Source organism: Ascaphus truei, chromosome 1 (genome assembly GCF_040206685.1).
Source record: "Ascaphus truei isolate aAscTru1 chromosome 1, aAscTru1.hap1, whole genome shotgun sequence".
Classification (NCBI taxonomy): Eukaryota; Metazoa; Chordata; class Amphibia; order Anura; family Ascaphidae; genus Ascaphus; species Ascaphus truei.
This window is the reverse complement of record NC_134483.1, coordinates 263,515,473-263,533,473: the sequence shown is the minus strand read 5'-3', so window position 1 is coordinate 263,533,473 and position 18,001 is coordinate 263,515,473. Positions and strand designations below refer to the sequence as shown.

At 41.8% G+C, this 18,001-nt stretch overlaps 1 protein-coding gene across 24 annotated transcripts in view; it reads left to right on the top strand.

Annotated features, from left to right (window-relative positions):
- Positions 1-18,001, top strand: part of ADGRL3 (adhesion G protein-coupled receptor L3) — a 2,053,745-nt gene that overhangs the window by 931,145 nt on the left and 1,104,599 nt on the right. The gene's annotated exons all lie outside the window — the stretch shown is intronic.

Genomic DNA, 18,001 nt, shown 5'->3' with positions numbered 1-18,001 from the left:
AGATACATACTGTATGTTTAAAATAATGCACATTTCCCTCCATGAATGTTCTACAATTGAGCCCAGTGCCATCTACCACAGTTCACTTAAAAAATTGACAACATGCAGTGAGGCACATAAGGGTAGCCTTCACATACAGGATCTTTATACTTCTATTGCTTTTGTGATGTGGTATAATATAATTTCTTATTGAGCATAGAAGTATAATGTAGAATGCTATAGGCAGAATGAATCCCAGTCAAAACACTATTATATTATATTATATTGGTACATTAAAAAAAGACCATCAGTCTAGAAGTGTTAAAGTTTCTTTTATGCTACAAGAAGAATTCTAGTACCACGATTTTTTTAAAGTTAGAATATAATTTATGCATTTTGCTAAATAGATGTAATCCTACTATATTAATAATGAAATTAATTCAATGCATAATTTAGACAGATATGACAGCTTGTGGGTATTTATTGAAATACTTTCATATAGTTTTTGATCTCGCAGTCAAATGTTTTTAAATATATTATATATTGACTAAAACACATTGTTTAGTGCTTTATTAGGAGCCAACAGTTTGGAAATTATGTCATTTTATAAAACAATATTTTTTCTCTATGCGATAATGTATAAGACTAAGCAAAATCTAACATTAAAGGAGGAACAAGAGGCAAAGCTACCCCACTTACAGTACATACTAATTAGGGTTTTGTGCAGTATAACAATTACAGTCTATCCCAAAGTCTTGACGGGCAAAAATTTACTGACACTTTCAATGTGACAATGAGTTTCTGATAATCACGTGAACAAAACATAGAAAATCATATCACAAATACACAGGAGCTATAAATCTTTCCTTTTAAAATTTACAGTATGCAAACTTTTCCATTAAGTTGGATTGTTTTTTTTTTTTTTTTTTATATTGGAGAAAATGAAGTAGGGGTCGCCTGTTTCCATGACCCTTGGGGAGGAAGGAGGTGAGGAGAGGACAGGAGAGATAGAGAAGGAAAGATAGAAAAGGAAACAGATGGGCTATTGAAGAGCCCTAACTTGAAATCCTGCAATGCCCTAGCGGCAAAGGGTTAGAGCTTATTGCTCTCTGGAGAACTTCCTGTGTGCCTCCGTTTCGACGCCCTGAGAGAGGATTCCAAGCCCTCCTTCCAAATTTCACCGCACCCAAACATATACTTAAACTAAACTATGTAAACACTGTAACATTCTCTGTCCCACTTGTTACTTGTATGTTTTCTAACACTCATAGCCCTTTGCACATTTTCCCAGCAGATTCCATGGTTCCTATAACGGAGGCTTTTAGCACAAAATGATGCCTAAAAAGACTAAATCTTTGATATTCTCTCTATACCCATGTGTCAGACAAAGGAGGGGGGGGGCAGGAGGGAGACGGGGAAGGTGGGATCGGGGGAGAGGGATAGGGAGGGGGGCCAGGGAGAGAAGGGGGAGCAGGGGGGAGGAGGGCAAGTGGGGGCGAGGGGGTAGATGGTAGATGCGGAGGGCAGGAAGGAGGGGAGGGAAGGTGGAGGGGGGATGACACAGCAGGGAGGAAGAAGGGGGGATATCGAGGAACAGATTGCAAATGTACCTCTTTATATTTCTATATCAACATATTTACATCCTACAAACCCGCTCAACCTTGTAACATATAATGCAGTCCCCCTTGGGGTATGGATGAATGGTAAGTACAGAACAGAGGATAGAGTCAAGGGAAGGGACTTGGGGAGGGGGTAAGGGGATGGTAAAGGAGGGGGGGTTCCGAGGAGGGGGGGCAGGAGGGAGGTGTGAGGGGGGAGGGGGGGCAGGAGGGAGGTGTGATGGGGGTGGGGGAGAGGGATGGGAGGTGTGAGGGGGGAGGGGGCGGGGGAGAGGGATGGGAGGTGTGAGTGGGCGGGGGAGAGGGATGGGAGGTGTGAGGGGGGGAGGGGGTGGGGGAGAGGGATGGGAGGGGTGTCCAGGGACAGGGGGAGGGAGGGGGTCAAGGGGGCGGGAAGGGGGGAGGGAAAGGAGGGGGGGGGCAAAGTGGCAGGGTTGTAGGATAACAAGGGACAAAGTTTTGCAAATTTTCCTCTATACATTTCTATATCAACATATTTACAACCTACAAACCCACTCAACCTTGAAACATACAATGAAAACAGGTTATGAGACCTGTAAGATTCAACATATAATCAGTCTCAGGTATTGTCCCGCAATATATATCAATATTTCCCTGGAGTCAGATCTGGATACTACTGCTCGGGGCCTCCCCGTCACCTGAGCACGACCTTCGCTCCACCAGACAAACCTCCAGAGGACAATCCGAAAGGGGCCCCGCAGGACACCGGGCCAAATGTCTCTCCTACCTCTGCTACCCTTGGGGGAAGGCGCATCCGGTCTAGGGCTCCTCTATACTTGCGTTGTTCGTTCCTGCAGCACATCATCGCATTTCCCTCTCCTCCTGGTCAGACTCTAGCCTTGGGGTTGTTCTTGATGGCGATTCTCACCGATGCTCGCCTCTGCCTTGGCCGCTCCGGGATCTCGCCGGCCTCTCACTCCTCCTCCGTGTCCACCACCATGGGGAGGCCTATGTCTTTAAGGAAGCACGGTGCATCTTCGGGGTAAGTAATAGAGTGTAATTTGCAATTCCTAGAGACTACCAACTTGAATGGGAAGCCCCAGCGGTAGTGTATATTGTGGCTACGCAATGCTTCCGTGATGGGTCGCATCTCCCTTCTGCACTCTATCGTGGCCCTGGACAGGTCACTGAAGATTTGCAGATGGGCGCTCTGAAAGGTAATGTCACTTTTTTGTCTACTGGCCGATAAGATTTTCTCCTTAATGGGATAGGAGTGAAACCTTACTAGAACATCTCTTGCTCTCCTCGTGTTTGGGGACTTCGGTCCAGGTGCCCTATGCGCCCGATCAATTTCAATGTCCTTTTGAGCCAGCTCTGGGGTGATCGTTATAAAGAGTTCCTTTAAATAAGGGACCAGGGACTCTGTTGAGATTTCCTCAGGTATGTTCCGAATCCGGAGGTTTTGCCTCCGGTCCCTATTTTCTTGATCCTGGATTTGCTGCTTCATGGATCTAATTTTAAAGCCAATCCGGCTCATGTCATCTTCCATGTAAGATTGGTTTCCCCCCACTTCCTCTATTTTGAGTTCTAGTTTATCTGTGCACTCAGTGAGGGAGTTCAGCTCCGTTTTCATTTCTTTAAAGGCTGTGGCGAGGTCCTCCTGGAATCCCCTCCTCATTCTGGAGAACAACTCCTCCATATACTCCCTATTGATTTCTCTCTTCTGCGCTCCCACCTCCATCAGTTCAGCACTGTCGGACTCTTCAGGCGTGCACTCGGCTGCGCCATCTTGAGGCAGGGCCGGTCGTGGACCCGGCGAGAAGTAAGCCGAAACGCTCGGCGGATTTTATTTTTTGGGCTTGTTAGACATGTCTGCACTGTTCTCGTGCAGGTTGTAGCTTTTGGTAGGCACTTTGTATAATTGGGTGCTCTTCTATCAGCTTCTTGCTTAGGAGGGCTCCGGAGCTATCTCCCTAGGCTGCTATCCGGGCTGATGTCACCGGATTTCGTCTCTTCCACTCTGCTACTTTTTACGGTGACTGGAGTAAAAATTTTCATTGAGGCCAGGGAAGCTGAAAAGTACACTCGTGAGCCCCACAAAGATATTGAAGACACTTGAGTTGAGCATGATCAGAGGTGAACACAGTATCGTCATTCACCAACCGGAGAAAGAGGATACGGCGTGGAGCTGATTGCAGTAGAAGATACCTTGTTTAAGTATCAACTTAATTATGGGTCTTTTTGTTATAAGGAGTATATATGGGGGCTGATTTCTCCAACTGCTCCTATATAGTTTGAGACTCTATGCACAGTAGATTTTAACTGTGCAGATATGTGTTCAATATTTGTAGGGTTAATTTTACAAGAAATTATTGCAAATATAACAAATTGCTATAATATAATTATAAATAGTTTGATGTGTTAGAAGCTCAGGTGTTAGAATTAGATTAGACCAGTGCACTGTATTGTTAAGAAAATAGAAGGGTGGGGCTGGGGGGAGCTGAAGGGAAAGTAAAACTGGATAGAATTTGTACTTATGGATAAAGGGAAGTCAACATACTGATGCAGCGGCCGTTATTTGAACACTTCACGCGTCATGTACATCGGAATCCCGATTTGAAACCGCGGGATGAATTCCAGCCTTCCCGCACTAAGATGCGAGCGCGGCAAGTGCAGAAAAACGAATTTTAGTGTTCTGGCTTTTAAAAACATGAAATTGACACAGTAGCGCAGTACTGTACACATTACAATGCATCCATTTTATTGCAAACGAAGAAACAGAATCCATGAAATTCAAACAAAACAGCCGCGATAAGCGCGGGTGCCTGGGGTGATTGGCCGCATTCATGCTGCGTGGGGAACAGCAGAGAACTCAAAATCGGCGCCGTGATGTGTTTGAATAACGGCCGCTGCATCAGTATGTTAAGATTTCTGTTATTTGTTGTTTTAATTGGGGCTAGTTTTGTGTTTTTTTGTTTTTCTTTTTGTTATGTATTTAACATGCCACACTTGGCTGTTTATCCACGCAGTCTCTCCACTGTGCTAAGAATTATGAATAGCTCCACTGGGTATATCCTTTGAGAGTGTAAGTTCCCTATGAGAATTATTTCATGGAATGTTAAAGGAATCAATTCCCTTATTAAAAGAAATACAATTCTGAAGCACCTTATGCGTCTTTAAAGTTGCATTAATCCAGGAAACTCATTTAGATGTGACAGAAAGTGAAAAACTTAGGAGAGCCTGAGTGGGTAAATGTATATATTCCCCAGCATTAGGGGAAAAAAGGAGGCGTAGCAATCATAATAAACAAATATTTGCCATATGAAGTTATCTCCACTGGAGGGGATGTGGAGGGGAGAGTGGAACAATGCATTGTCAGAATATATAATGAGGAATTAAAAATATATAATGTCTATGGCCCAATTGAATATGATAAACTTTTTGTCCAAACTGTGGGTGATACTATACTCGCTCGAAAGGGCAGTAATTTGATAGTAGGTTGGATTTTAATTGGGTAATGAATCCATTTATGGATAAATCAGTTCAGATTCAAGAGAAATCAAATGTAACGCCTGCATGCCCGCAGACCTGGCCAGTCCCCAGTACTGAGGTGGGTAAGGGTATAACATGCACCCACAGCAGTGAGGGCGTGCCCGGAGTGTGGTAAGTTGCGTTGCCGGGCCTCGTGAGGAAAGGGTTAACGTTTATACTTGCAGAGTCCGGGGTGCCAGAAGTAGATGGGTAGATGTCCAAGAGCCAAGGGTCAGGGGCAGGAGAAAGCAGCGTAGTGATATCCATAGCAGAGTCCAGGGGTAGAGAGGTACACGTAGTGAAGCCACGCTGAGATCAAATCAGGGAAATCCAAACAGAGGCAGGGTCAGAATCAAGGAGCTGGAACAGAGAGTTAAGCACAAGTTACTGCACACAGGAGCCACAGAGAAGCTATGCTGAGCGACGACGGAGAGGACAGACAGTGGTTATAAAGGGCTGAGAGCCAATGGTAGCAAGGGGTGGAGCGGAGGCTTGACTGAGTGGCTGCAGTGATAGGTCCAGGTAAACAGGAAGGGAGACAGGGGGGAGATACCTGGTAATAGCCTGCAGCCGATGAGGGGAGGAGCCAGTAGCACAGGAGGGCAGGTATGAGGATCGGGTGTGCGCGCTTTCTGTAAGGCTGCTGTGTGCGCGCCCCGATCGCGTGCGTGTAGATACGGCATGCGCCGCGGAGGAACATGCTGCCGAGGAGGAGGTAAGGTGTTGAGGGAGCGGGGCAGGTAGCCGCCGTGGGACCAGAGGTGACTGGGACCCGCTGAGAGGCGCATGTCCCTCGATCCGTTACATCAAGGTTAAAATTGGCATAAAAAGTCGCACAGGGGTTTAAGGATATTTTGGGACTGGTCCTAGAGAGATGAATAAGGTTTTTCAAAATTTCTACCAATATTTATTTGATTTATTTTTATTTATATATTTATATAATGTTTTACCAGGAAGTAATACATTGAGAGTTACCTATCGTTTTCAAGTATGTCATGGGCATAGAGTTAAAATGACAAATAATACATGGTTACAAATATATATATATATAATACATTGCATGCACAGTTAAAGAAGATATATATATATATATATATATATTATAGGCTTATGTAACAGTTACAGACCAGATTAAAATGTGAGACAGCCTTAGTTTTGAAAGAACTTAAACTGGTGGTGGATGTGAGAAGGAGGAGCGGCTGGATACTATGTTGAGCCTTGGGACCATGAACAGTCTTGGCATTAGCATCTGTTGTGCGATACGCTTTATGACCAGCAGACTTAGGGAGGATTTGTTCCTGTAAAGTACACCTAGTTTGGCATAGGTTTTGGATTTCGGGGTATCAATGTGCATCCCGAATGTTAAGTGGGAGTCAAACCATATGCCCAGGTATTTAAAACTAGTAACAGGAGTTAGGAGGTGTTAGCGTTGGTTATGATCTGGAGCTCAGTCACTGGAAGCTTTAAAAATGCCTAAGTCCCAAATACCATTGTTACAGTCTTGTCAGTGTTTAAAAACAGTTTGTTTTGGGAAATCCAGTTTTCGAGTCTCAAAAAGTCTGACTGAAGTATGTGCTGAAGGTCGGAGAGGCTATGGCTGTGTGCATATAGGATTGTGTCATCTACATACATGTGTATTGAAACATCCTTACAAACTGTGGGAAGATCATTGATGAACACTGAGAAGAGTAGGGGCCCCAAAACAGAGCCTTGCGGGACGCCACTGGTGATATCAAGGGGATTGGAGTTAGAGCCTGAGATGGACACATGTTGGGATCTACCTGATAGGTAGGACCAGTTTAAAGCATGCTTCCCTATTCCAGAGCACTGGAGTTTGTTAAGCAGGATAGAATGATCAACAGTATCAAAAGCCTTTGCAAAATCTAGCAATATTGCACCAGTGAGTTGTCCTCGTTCCATTCCACACTGGATTTCATTGCAAACTTTTAGCAGGGTAGTTACGGTGGAGTGTTTGGGGCGAATGTCAGATTGGAATTGGCTAGGGAAATTTGTCTTGGTATACACTACCGACACACTTTATCACACTGCGGCCAGATCCGCAAGCCGGGAGATTTCCCGGCTTGCTAGTGGCAGCCCCTCGGCGTGCTGCGCGTCACCGATGCGCGGTCACGCGTCATCGGGTGCCTGCGCCCCCTGCACGTGCGTCCAGGGCTCCCCGAGGGAGCCCTGGTGTCCCGCGATGTGGGGGACGGCGGCAGGGGGTTCCGGGGGACCCGGCGGACCCGGCAGCGGGAGGGAGAGCGCCCCGATCGGAGGGCGCTCTTCCGCTGCTTCGGCGCGCGCCCGGCACCCTCCGGCGCGCGCCAGGTTACTGCTGCGGCCAAGAACGGGCAAATGCTCGAATAAACTCGGCCGCAGCAGTAGTAATCGCTTAATTGGGAGTGGACACATTTTTCCATGACTTTGGATAGGATTGGGAGAAGGGAGATTGGCCTGTAGTTTGAGACAGTGTTTTTGTCCTCACTTTTGAAGATTGGGACAACTCTGGCAGTTTTCCAGGTCTTAGGGATATGGCCTGGAGATGGGATAGAGTTGACTCTGGAAGCAATTGGTTTGGCAATTGCTGGGGCACCAAGTCTTAGGAACCTAGATGGTAGTGCCAGGTCCACATTGGCTGCTTAGTTTTAATTTGAGGAGCGCTTGTGTAATCTCTTCGGATACTGGGCCAAATTGAAAATTATGGGTAGTGTTGGGAGGGGGTGGGGCTATATGGGTACTCCCAGGATGAGATTCAGGTTTGTGGTTTGGGTTGCGTTTCGCTAATAAGTTAGTTGCACATCCCACAAAGTAATCATTGAATGCATTTGCAATGTCAGTGGGGTTTGTCTGAGTAATATCCCCCTTAGTGATATTACTTGGTTGTTGATGGTTAGAAGGCTGGAATATATTGTTGATAACCTTCCAGAAGTTAGCTGGGTTTTATGTATTCTGGTGGAGATTGTCAGAGTAATATTGTGCTTTTGCATGCCTTGTTTGCCTTGTGCACATGTTCCGCAGGCATCTATAATGATTGAGATCCTTGGTAGTGCCAGATACTTGTAGCTTTTCCTCAAGGCATCTCTGAACTGGTAGAGTGCTATAAGGTCAGATGTAATCCATGAAAGGTGGGCCCCCCGTACCATTATTCTGCGTCGTGGAGCATGGGTATCACAGAGTTTTAAGAACTCAGATTGGAAATAGTCGAGCGCAGAATCAGGGTCGGGAATTAAATCGATTCTGTGCCAAGGGCAGTTGGTAAGGTCAGCCAGAAACTGTTGTGGGTTAAAGTTTCTAAATGTTCTAGTGAGGAGAACTTTAGGGCTTGATTGGGGTGGTTTAATTTTCTTTACACAGTACACTATTGCATGGTCACTGAAAAAGTCAGGAAGGATGCCAGAGGATTGGATTCTGCTGGGATTTGAGGAGAGAATCCAGTCAAGCAAGGAATGGTTGTGCGATTTCAGGTTTGTCTGTGTGGGTTGGGAAATGAGTTGCGATAGGTTAAGCGATTTGATTTGTATCTGTTTTTTATGTTTTTTAGGGTCAAGTCAAATGAAGTTGAAATCCCCAAGAACTAGCAGCTCACTCTTCTCATTCAGAGAGGAAATGGAGCCAAGAAACTGGGTGATATCAGTCAGGGACTGTAGAGGGTCTTTAGGGGGGCAGTAGATGTCAGCAAGCAAGATGGGCTTAAAAAAGGGGAGGCAGATTCTGCCAAGTAGGATTTCAAAAGAGGGTGGGCTTGGGGGGCAATTTAGTAGTGTAAATTGTAAGGTGTCTGCAATATAAAATAACACCCCTTCTCCTCTCTTTGACCTATATCTCCTAGAAATGGAGTATCCCTGAATGGCAATATTTGCATCTGGAGTTTTATGGGGTAAGCCATGTTTCTGTGAGAATGATGGCTTTGGATTTATGCTCTTAGTTCATCCAGTTTGGGCAGCAGACTCCAGATATTTATATGGGCGACAGCCCGTTTTGGAATGTGAAGGGGGTGTTCTCAGGGGTATGGGACAGAGTTGAAATGGAAGGACCTGGGTTAGGTTCAATATCACCTGCTAAAGAGAGTAAAAGCAATGTAGATGAAGAGGCACAGTGTGGTTTTCTGGGGGAAAAATAAGCTCCATAAGTTAGACAGAGAAGAGCAGTTGATGTTAAATGCTCCAATAATGATTGGAGAGATAGAAAATTCTATTAAAACTCTTAGAAATGGTAAAGCGCCAGGCCCAGACGGATTCACAGGAGAGTTTTATAAAATTCTTATTAATGAAATTGGGGCCCCCTTAAGAGATGTGTTCAAAGAAATTCTAGGTAAAAAAGAATATATAGAGATGGGTAAAACTGCCTTTGCAATAATAATTCATAAAGAAGGTAGACACCCTTTGAACCCAGAATCTCATCGACCAATCTCTCTTTTGAACCAGGACACAAAGATACTATCAAAAATATTGGCAAATAGACTTGCTACAGTCCTACCTAAATTAATACATGCAGATCAGACGGCTTTGTAAAGGGCAGAACATCTGTTAAAAATATCAGAAAGGTTATAACAGCTATATGTAAAACAAACCGGCGGCAAGCTCCAGGAACAGCGCTGTATGAGTAGTATATAGTCAGTTGCTTTGCCAGGGTACATGAGTAATAGGCATTATTTCAGAGTTGTATGGGAGTTTCCGTAAGGGAATGCATCAGCAGGGTAATGTCAAAGATATGTAGAGAGTCTCATGAATAACTGAGCTGCTGAGAGTGAAAACATAAACCCAAAACGAATGACAAATTGGCGTGGTGTGAACACTTTTACTCACAATATATCGCCATGCCTCTTGTCCTCTTGGCCACGCTGGAGCAATAAAGATCCTGCGTCTCTCTTGGCGTCTTGTCCAATCCAAGAAGTTGCAATGAAGAAAGAGGGGATTTGTATGACATCCAAAATCGCGGAAAAAAGCGGAACTCACCGGCCAAAAACAATTAAAATAAAAGAATCTTTATTGAGCTACATAAAAATGTGTAACATCCACATGAAGAACAAGCTCCTCCTCCCACGCGTTTCACGCCGTCAATGGCGCTTTCTCAAGGAGCATAACATGAGAGGAGGGGAACAGCTATTTAAACCCCTCCTTTCTAATTAAAATATTGCACACACATGTGCTTACCAAGAAGGCTATGAAGCAGCAATTAAGTGAACAAAGCATAGAAAAAAGGAGCATAAGAAAAGCCAATGCTCATGAGAGAGACTCCATGTTAATGTTTAACCCCTCCTGTATTAACCCTATTATGTAAATAGTATCATTAGTTTGAGATGGTAAATCAAAACATATTGTTTAGAAAAAATAATCAAACTAATGTATTATTATATGTAAACAAATACTTTGGGCTAGGAGGTATAGCTAGTACCCAATAAATCCTTACATATTAAGAATAGTATATATTTAACCCATTTATGATATAGAGGTAAACTTAAATTCTGTTAATGGAGTCTCTCCTAAATGATGCACTGGTTATAACAGTACTATAACAAGATATGCAAAAACTTGAATCTATACGGATCATAAGTATAATAAATGTCAATTATATCATGAAAATGCACTATGTTATGAATCTTGTTACAAAATGTTGCAACCAAAGATTTAAATGTGTCTGTATAACATTCCAACAATATAATATGTATTAGACCAAGTATTGCATATCTATAAATGTGGCATGGATTGAAAGAGTATGAAATACATAGGGAAAATAACATTATTGAATGCATGTATGAAATACTTTAAAGGCTCTTGTTGTTAGGCCTATATATCTTTTACTGCAACCACATATAAGCATATATATGATATATTCAGTTTTACATGTAATAAAAGATATGTTGATTTTTTTGGTTTCTTCCTGATTTGAAAAATATTTTGTTTTCAGTACATATTTGCATATATTGCATTTGCCACAGGGATAGCAACCAAGCAAACCAGGGAATCATTCTTTTTTTATTTAGATTTGAATGTTGTTTGTGTATACTGGGAGAAACTACATTTCCTATGGTGGGGGATTTCTTAAAAACACATTTTGGGTCAGATGAGACAAAGTCTTTCAATAGGGGATCAGTTGTCAAAATATTCCAATGCTTTTTAATTACAGCTTTTATGCTCGTTGCTTGGTTACTATACTGAGTAATGAATAAAGGTATTTCACCGTACGACATAACTCCTTTTAGCTTTATCGTGACTCGTTTTAGATAAGGAATTGAAACTTTGATTGGAAACACTGGAAGAGTTGGGACCAAATAGGTCCTGTCTGGATTTGTCTTTAGCATTGAAATATGCTTCTTTTATGATACAGGGATCGTAGCCCCTTTCAAGAAATCTCAAAGTGAGATCGTGAGCACTCTTTTCAAAGTTTTCCATAGTGGAGCAGTTCCTACGTTTTTATGGAACTCCCCGAAAAAGGCCCAAATTATGTCAACTTGTAGCATGTAATAAAGTATTACGAGCGTGTGGTTTGCGAAAAATGTCTGTATGTACCTTGAGATCCGGAGCAACATAGAGTAAGAGATCTAAAAAGTGTATGCAGGCTTCAAGTATCGACTACGCGTTTTGCATCATCCGCTTCGTCAGGAGTCCTCCCTGAGAAGACTCCTGACGAAGTGGATGACGCGAAACGCATAGAGTCGATACTTAAAGCCTGCAGCCACACTCCTTACCTGTACAGATGTCCAGGGAATCCTCCTACATCCATTTGTGAGATATACCGCGAACCTGAAGTGACGCGATGGACGTGGGTCCCGGGCGGAGGAGGGGGTAAGAGCCCAGCAAGCTTCACACATTTTAAATGCCTATATTTTATATTTATATTGTACAGTAAGTGTGATTCCTCCAGTTGTGATAAAGTGGTTATTTTTTATATCCATTGGTGTGCACTATTGTTCGATTTCTTTCCACATTGTACCACCCCTGTATACCCTGAGGGATATCCCTATGTGAAGGAAGATCCTTTGAGAGGCTACATCTGTACCAGTGACAGGAAAGGCTTTTGTTTATTGAGATGAATGTGAGTTCAACATCTAAAGACCCCTCTATTTCACTTATAGTGATTTGGTTTAGACGTTATTACACTATTTTTGCCTTTTTTGTTCTTTTTCACATATTGTCCACGTAATTTTGCGCTCCCCTACTGTTCATCCATGTTGCTTCAAGAGGGAACATCGAGGACCGTTCCTGGAAAGGGTTTTTTGAGCTGCGTCATCATTTATTCACCATTATATTCATTATAATACTCACTTTTTGTCACGTGTGTCACTTATTATTATATTAGTATCACCATTCACCATTTTATAGACACTTGGTTGTATTTATTGCACATTTTTCACTTTCTTTATTAAGAGTGCTGTTTTTATTAATTCTTCGTGAGCACACCTACCTAAAAGCTTGGAGTATTCATTGAGAGTATTTATAACTCCTCATCAGTGAAGTTCACACTCCTTATTCTCCCTGCAGCTAATTTAGCAGCAACAGCCAAGGTGGAAGCCTCCTGTTCCATCTGTAAGGTCAGGCTAAAATGGCATTAAAGATTCTCTAATTTTATTGTGAGTAGAGACGTTACATTTAGCAGGCTTTAACACAAGTTAAATTGTTCCCAATGCTCATGAGCAGTGGTCAACAAATCACCCAAAAATCTAGTCGCCGAATAAAAAAATATACTCGCCACCTAGTACCACACGTGTGCTGCTTGGGCCAATAGGAGCTCGCCACGATGTTAAATGCACTTGCCCGGGGCATGCAAATGTATAGGTTTGTCGAACACTGCTCATGAGCATTGTATTGGTTAGAGTGTCTATGTACAACTACAGATAAAGTAATGTGTTGGCAAACAGACATTCTTTTAGCATATCATTAGCTTTGGGGATACCCATTAAAACCAGGGCAAATGAGGTCTGTTACAGTTTTAGGTAATGTCACATTATTTGGCCTAATTTAATGGAGCGCTATGGATCAACCCCTAGTCTTCCTATGCCCATGCACCCATGCACCATTGTATAGGTGCAATATAGTTTGGAGGAAGCAGGCACAACAGTCCCCCAGCCACCACCTGTGGCTGTGAGAGCCATCAGAGTCCTCAGGCCTGCAAACAATTGATGCAGAACTGGTTCTATCTCTTATATAATTATTTTTGCTGCACAACTGCAACAAATGAGTGTGTAAAAACCATCACAAAATGTTTACAAATATTCAAATCTTTTGAATAAATTGCATAATTGTTTCTCGATCCAGCCTGTGAAACATTCACACATCTCTGCCTAATTGTAAGATAGTTTCATTCCTTCTTTGTATTTGTATGTTACTGTATTGTATTTATATGTTACTGTATTTAATCTCATGTGTTGGAGTGTTGTTGATTGAGTGCAAATAAATGGCAGATATAATAATAAAAAAAACTTTCATAGCAGAGACCTTTGCTTGAAACACCAGTTTAACAATTTCTGTATTAAGCACTACGTGTATATTTAAACATCTAATACTGTACATAGTTAGCAGCCTTCAGAGATTGATTTGGTTATTGCACATCACTCAAAATGTATTTTCAAATGGTCACATTTTGAATTCTGTGGTTAATCTGTTGGGCTTTCAACAATGTGATCACTTATTATGTGCAGTCTATCTAGTCACTATTTTTATATATTTGCACTAAACAATCTCTAAAAGGAGGTAAAACTATTATCACAGGCTTAGAAACCCCAAATTCAGTGGGTATTTATGATATTCCAAATATAATAGTTTTGCTAAGCTGTAGATTGCGTATATTTATGACCTGTTTCTTTACAATGAAAACGAGGCATAGCCAGAAGCCATAATTAGGCTTGGTAGTCTTGTCAAATTCTTTTACAAAGGACACAGTAAGATTAGTGATGGTGTACATTGTGAGAGTTTCGACTTAAGTAGAGCTGGCAGCTTCTGTATGTAGAGTACTTATAACTTTGGTAGACTATTGAAACTGTCATTAAACCCGCCTGCTCTCCCCTAGAGATTAAAATCACTATTTGTTTCTTACATGTATTTTTTTTTAAACATGATGCTTGGTTTGACTCAACGTAGAATACACTTACAGGCACCTAAACCTTAGATTGTAAGGTCATCTGGGCAGGGACTGTGTCTATAAAAATGTTATGTACAGTACAATGCTGCTTATTCACAAATTGTATAGCAATGCTTTCCTACCAACTACGGTGGGCAAGGGGTGTGTGCATGTGTGTGCGGGGGGTGTGGGGGGGCGGTTAGGTAGTGCAGTTTTCTGTTTATATTAACCCTTTTGTAGTCAGATAGTCATGGAAACCCATGACTAGTTGACCCATGGGCTACTAAGGGGTTTATATGTACAGGCAATGTGTTAAAAGTAATAATTTATCACCTATTTCATGCTGGTTTAGTATATGTGTGTGTGTATATACAGTATATATATATATATATATATATATATATATATATGTTTATATATATATATATATATATATATATATATATATATGCAGAAAACAAGAAGAAAAAACAGGCGCACTCCTAGTGTGATAAAGTATAAAACAGTATTTATGGGATTGTAAAATATAAAAAGCGCACTCACAAACAGAGTAAAAATAATAGCATTTATGAGATATACTCAATCGCCTGGAAGCTGTGAAGGGAATGTATCAGCCTGTCCCGTTGGTGCCACCTCTTGTGTATCCGTTGGTTCAGCAAGGTGCACTGGAGCCACCGCAGCCAGAGGATGTAATAATCAGCAACACGGTCAGAGACTCCCTCCAGATACACCTCCCACAGCTCTCACTGCTCACCAGCAGGCAACTGCAAAACCAGAAGCGACAGCAGTCCCAAGCAAAATAGCAACAGCTCCAAGGTACTCTCTCCGTTCGTGCAGTAATGTCAGCCACAAACTCGCCTCTTTGGGAAATGCCCTACTTCGTCCTTAGTGATGAAACATTCCCTTCACAGCTTCAAGGCAATTGAGTATATCTCATAAATGCTATTATTTTTACTCTGTTTGTGAGTGTGCTTTTTATTCTTTACAATCCCATAAATACTGTTTTATACTTTTACACACTGTGTGCGCCTGTTTTTTTTCTTCTTGTTTTCTGCAGATATCCTTGGGATTTGGTGATCCTTATATACGGGCAGCAAAACTCCAGTGGACTAAGTACATTTTTTGAAATTTCAACTGACATATGGTTTTTATTTTATTTTTTATGTTTCATATTTTTTATTTTTGCTATAGATTTCAGTTGTTTTTATCACAAATTCACCCTTTTGGGGATTCTTTGGTCAATAGCCTTGTTAACTCTATCTGATTTACACAGCTGATTTATCCTTATCAAGGTTCCTAAGGCGCTACTCCAATTTGTAATATATATATATATATATATATATATATATATATATATATATATATATATATATATATATAGGCAATACGATACCGTGTGAGGACAAATATCAGAGGTAGCACTCCAAATGGTTGTCAAAAGAATATTGTATTAACAAGACATCATTTCCAACGTTTCGGTCCTTCGTGCGGGACCTTTCTCAAGGTGATGGACTTTGAGAAAAGTCCCGCACGAAGGACCAAAATGTTGGTAATGATGTCTTGTTAATTTAATATTCTTTTGACAACCATTTGGAGTGCTGCCTCTGATATTCGTCCTCACACGGTATCGTATTGCCTATTTGTACCATACAGGATTTGCACCCACCATATTGATTTACCCGACGGAGTGCCTATTGTTCTTTATCTTTTTGCTATATATATATATATAATATATATATGTGTGTGTGTGTGTTCCATATATACATAGGAAAGTCAGCGCTAATGCCAGCCTGGAATAGTTGATACATTATTTGCGTTATTTCTGCCATTCATCCAGTTACAATCAATATTGGAACTTATATGCTTTCAACGGATCCAATAAAAAAGTATCCTTATTTTTGGCGGTGCAATGTTGATGTATTGCACAGAAAAAAATAGGCAGTTTTTTTCAGCGCCAATACCGCATATTTAGGTTACCACAGCTTGATGTATCCAGCCCTATGTTCTTATCTCTCTTTTTACCTCTCTTTATTACTGGGAAACCTATGTAAATGTGGTCATATTTATCAAGACAAACGTGGAATCATTTTGATGCAAAATAACTTTACTATACTGTACTGCTGCGGCCAAGTTTATTCGAGCATTTGCCCGTTCTTGGCCGCAGCAGTAGCCTGGCGCGCGCCCGAGAGTGACGGGCGCGCGCCGAAGCAGCGGAAGAGCGCCCTCCGATCGGGGCGCTCTCCCTACCGCTGCCGGGTCCGCCGGGTCCCCCGGAACCCCCTGCCGCTGTCCCGCGATCGCGGGACACCAGGGCTCCCTCGGGGAGCCCCTGGACACGCGTGCAGGGGCGCACGCTCCCGAAGACGCGTGACCGCGCGTCTATGACGCGCGGCACGCCGAGGGGCGGCCACTAGCAAGCCGGGAAATCTCCCGGCTTGCGGTACCGGCCACACTTTAATAAAGTGTGTCGGTAGTGTATGTATTAAGTAATCAATATAATTTTTACATTGATACATTTTGAGCATTTTTTTGCTTTCGAATTGCTCCACTTTGCCTTGATACAGTACATACAGTGGACCCAATTTAATTTAAGCACCCAATGTCATTATTAGACAGATACTGACCTTAGCACAATAGCAATACATTTCCAACTGCTCTGGCACTAAACTGATTGATTATTTTAAAAGACAAGCAATGTTAAAAATGTGCTAACTCCTATAAAATCTGTCAATTTAAATTCTCCAAAGACTAAATTGCAAAAGAGATTACATATGCATATTATTAATTTATAAATAGGTGATTTTAATAAGCTTTCTCCCCACAGATACATATTTAGCAGATGTTATTGCACCCGTTATCACGTGGAAAGGCACAACATTGCATAATTTGCTCACAAATGTTGTAACTCTCTGCTCTATTTATTTGAATGTAGATGCAGCAAGTCTCAAAATAAAATTTGCAGCTGCGGTAATAATAATAATAATATTAGGACTAATAATATAGGAATACTTAATGGAAAACAAAATTATCAGTAATAGTCAGCATGGATTTATGAAGGATAGATCTTGCCAAACTAACCTTATTTGTTTTATTGAGGAGGTAAGTAGGAATTTAGACAGGGTAATGCAGTTGATGTGGTCTACTTAGATTTTGCAAAGGCTTTTGATACGGTTTCACACAAGAGGTTGGTGTACAAAATAAAGAAAATTGGACTCAGTAATAATATATGCACCTTGATTGAAAACTGGTTAAAGGACAGACAACAGAGGGTTGTCATAAATGGAACTTTTTCAGGTTGGGCTAAAGTCGTGAGTGGAGTACATCAAGGATCTGTACTGGGACCCCTGCTTTTTTACTTGTTTATTAATGACTTTGAGGTTGGGATCGAGAGCAAAGTCTCCATCTTTGCTGATGATACTAAATTGTGTAAGGTAATAGAATCAGAGCAGGATGTAATTTCTCTTCAGAAGGACTTGGAGAGACTGGAAACGTGGGCAGGTAAATGGCAAATGAGGTTTAATACGGATAAATGTAAGGTTATGCATTTGGGATGCAAGAATAAAAAGGCGACTTACAAATTAAATGGAGATATATTGGGGGAATTCTTGATGGAGAAGGATTTAGGAGTGCTTGTAGACAGCAGGCTTAGCAATAGTGCCCAATGTCATGCAGAAGCTACAAAGGCAAACAAGATCTTATCTTGCTTCAAACGGGCAATGGATGGAAGGGAAGAAAACATAATTATGCCCCTTTACAAAGCATTAGTAAGACCACACCTTGAATATGGAGTACAATTTTGGGCACTAATCCTAAGAAAAGACATTATGGAACTAGAGAGAGTGCAGAGAAGAGCC